The following is a 4057-nucleotide window of genomic DNA, read 5'->3' on the forward strand; positions in this document are numbered from 1 at the left end:
TTGGATGGAGTGGCCCACGAATGGTGGTTCCATGGGTTGGTCACCCTTGGTCACAACTTAGTCACCACCTACACTGATTTCACCAACAAGCTAATTGAGAGATTTGACACCAGGGATCTAGAGGTGAAGTTTAGAGAACTTGCGAAACTGAGGCAGCAAGGTTCCTTGGACACTTATGTGACTGAATTCCAAAACTTGTCAGTCATGGTGAGTAGCATCTCAGAGAAGCGACTGGTTGTCCTTTTCATTGAAGGACTTGAAGAACCATTGAGAGGATGGGTCAAAGATTTTGATCCGCCCACACTGGCAGAAGCTATTAGAAAATCCAGAAGTATGGAGTTGGCTGCCCCTAAGAGTAAAATTCAGTCCAAGCCTTTCCCTTTCAAAAAGGATAAGAGGAAATTCACTAATCAGACCAAGAGGTTCCCTCCGCGAATGGATGATGGGCTCCGTCAAGAGCTCCGGAGAAAGAACCTATGTTATTCTTGTAGAGAACCTTGGGTTCCCGGGCATAGGTGCCATGGAAAGGGGAATTTACATCAAATGGAAGGCTATTCCGAAGATGGATCAGATTCTGAAATTTTAGAACAGCAGACTGAAGTTGAGGACAACAAGTATGAAGAGGCTCCTGAAGGGCCTGAATTTGGGTCAGAAGATAGAGGAGTGGTTGCTCAACTCTCGAGCATTCACAAAAATGAGTCTTTCAGAGTTTAGGGTGTGATTGGAGAGCATCGTGTCATAGCTCTCATTGACATAGGTGCAACACACAACTTCATTGATGAAAGGATTGTTGCAAAAAGGGGACTAGTGGCAGAGGAAGTTGAGGGCTTCAAAGTCATGGTAGCAAATGGTTCCACTATATCCTGTAATAGAATGATTTCCAACATGTCTCTGAAGTTGGGAAATCATGAAATCAGAGATGATTTCTTTGTGGTAAGCATTGGAGGGACTGATGATGCAGTCCTCGGGATTCAATGGCTGAGATCTCTTGGTGAGATCACACTAAACCTACAAACCATGGAGCTGAAATTCATGTCTGAAGGGAAAAAGGGAGTTTTGAGAGGAATGTCGCATGGGGGACTTAAGGTTGTATCCTTGAAAAGAATGGAAAGGTTGATCCGCCATAATCAAGTGGAGTGGGCAGCAGAGTGTTTGATAATGCCTTCCAATCCATTGGTGGATAAGGGCAACTATTCCTCAGACATTTCAGCATTGGTCAAGGATAAGAGCAATATTGTGGTGATACCTTCAGAACCACAACAAGAGCACAGAAAGTATCCTGAAGACATTCAAGCTTTGATAACTAAGAGAAGCAAGGTGTTTGAAAAGCCACCTCCTGGCAGACCTCCTGAAAGAGGTGTTGAACACATTATTGAGCTTGAGGAAGGAGCTAAGCCAGTCATGACTACTCCTTATCGATACCCCAAAAAGTAGAAAGATGAGATCGAGAAAGCAATTCAAGAATTGCTTGACATGGGTTACATCCGGCCTAGCAAAAGCCCCTTTGCTTCGGCGGTTGTTTTGGTGAGAAAGAAGGATGTGACCATGCGCATGTGTGTGGATTATAGAGCGTTGAATCAGAAAACCATCAAGAATCGGTATCCTATTCTGAGGATTGATGAGCTCATTGACGAGCTACATGGGGCAGTGTTCTTTTCCAAAATTGACCTCAGATTTGGGTACCATCAGATTAGAATGAGAGCTTCAGATGTGGAGAAGACTGCTTTTAGGTGCCACTTTGGGCACTTTGATTTCTTAGTCATGCCCTGTGGTTTGACTAATGCTCCTGCTACATTCTAGTTATGCATGAACAGAATCTTCCAAGAACAGTTGAGGAAGTTTGTGTTGATATTTTTTGATGATATCCTGATTTTCAGCAGATCTTGGAAAGAGCACCTTCAGCAGTTGGATGAAGTGTTGGGCATACTAGAATCTGAATCCCTGTTTGCCAAGGAATCTAAGTGCGAATTTGGGATGGAAGAGTTGCTCTACCTTGGGCACATCATCAGTGCAGGTGGTGTGAAGGTAGACCCTGAAAAGATTAGGGCTATCATCGATTGGCCTACTCCAGAAAACATAACACATCTAAGAGGATTTTTGGGATTGTGTGGATTCTATCAGAGGTTTGTAAAGGGATACTCTCAGTTGGTTGCCCCCCTTACAGATCTTACCAAGAAAGGGGCTTTTGAGTGGTTCGAGAAGGCACAAACAACATTTGAGCAGTTTAAGAGGATCATGAGCTCCTGCCCAGTTTTAGCATTGCCCAATTTTACCAGGCCATTTGAACTACAATGTGATGCATCTGGAGAAGGTTTTGGTGCGATCGTCATGCAAGATAAACACCCTATAGTTTTTGAGAGCAAAAAGTTGAGAGGTCCTGAGAGACTATACTCCATTTATGACAAGGAAATGCTTGCCATAATGCATGCACTTGCAAAATTCAGACAATATTTGGTGGGAAGTAAGTTCACTATCAAGACTGACCACAACAGTCTTAAGCACTTCATGCACTAGAAGGATCTGAATGAGAGACAACAGAAATGGGTAAGTAAGCTACAAGCTTACGACTTCGATATTGAGTATATAAAAGGGAAAAACAATGTGGTGGCAGATGCCTTATCCCGGAGGCCCCATTTGAGCTCACTCTGCGAGCTTACTGCTGGTTGGAAAGAGTTATTGCTTGCTGATTATGCCAAAAACCAGTTTGCAATCAGTCTTATAGAAGGTACTTTTCATGATGAAAGGTAGAAATTGGCTAAAGGATTGATACTGTACAAGGGAAGAATTTTCATAGTACTTGAATCTAAGTTAAAAGAGAAGATTTTGTAGACCTTCCATGACATTCCCCTTGCTGGTCACCAAGGTTATTTCAAGACATACAGGCAGATCCGGGAGAGATTCTCTTGGAAGGGGCTTAAAAATAATGTTTTGAAGTACATTAAAGAGTGTCATACATGTCAGAAGAACAAGGATGAGCACACTCTACCTGCCGGTTTGTTACAACCCTTGCCTATTTCCGGTCAAAAATAGGAAAGTATTTCCATGGATTTCATCACGGGGTTGCCTCGGGATCAAGGAAAGGATAGTATTTATGTGGTGGTGGATAGACTTACAAAGTTTGCTTATTTCTTCGCTATTACTAGCTCTTTTACAGCAGCACAAGTTGCTGAAGTGTTCTTCCAGGAGGTATTCAGATTGCATGGTTTACCGAAGAACATTGTGAATGATAGGGACATCAAGTTCCTAAGTGCTTTTTGGCGGGAAATTTTTAGATTGTGTGGTACTGTGCTCACTCCAAGCACCAGTTATCACCCCCAAACTGATGGACAGACCGAGATAGTGAATAAGTGGGTGGAAGGTTATCTCAGAAACTATGTCTCAGAACAACAGAATACTTGGGTGAGGTGGCTTCACCTAGGGGAGTATTGTTACAGTTCTTCATATCACATGTCCATCCGGATGTCACCATTCATGGCACTATATGGTTATGAAGCTCCTAGCTTCACAGACTTGGTATTTGGTGATAGTAGAACCCCTCAGGCAAAAGATATAATGCAGCAAAGTCAAGATATTCTGAGAATCTTGAGGGACAACCTCCAACATGCACAGAATCAGCAGAAGTTGTATGTTGATCAGCAGCGTATTGAGCGCACCTTTGAGGTGGGCGACATGGTTTATTTGAAGCTCCAGCCTTACAGACAGTCTACTCTCAAGAAGAGTGGGGTTGAGAAATTGAAGCCTCGATTCTATGGGCCTTTCAGAGTCAGCAGAAGGGTTGGAGAAGTGGCTTATGAGTTGGAATTACCAGCAAGCAGCAGGATCCATAATGTATTTCATGTGTCTCACCTTAAGAAGGCTTTGGGACATAATGTTGTTGCTTCAGCTGAGCTACCTCCACTTGATGAGGAGGGAGAGTTGGTTTTGGTTCCAGAAGCTGTCCTTGAATTCAGGGAATGAACTTTGAGGAGAAGAGTGATCAGGGAATACTTGATCAAATGGAAGAATCTACCAGCAGAGGATGCTACGTGGGAGAATGAGGAGATTCTATTGCATCCAG

Source organism: Cryptomeria japonica, chromosome 6 (assembly GCF_030272615.1).
Source record: "Cryptomeria japonica chromosome 6, Sugi_1.0, whole genome shotgun sequence".
NCBI classification, from domain to species: domain Eukaryota; kingdom Viridiplantae; phylum Streptophyta; class Pinopsida; order Cupressales; family Cupressaceae; genus Cryptomeria; species Cryptomeria japonica.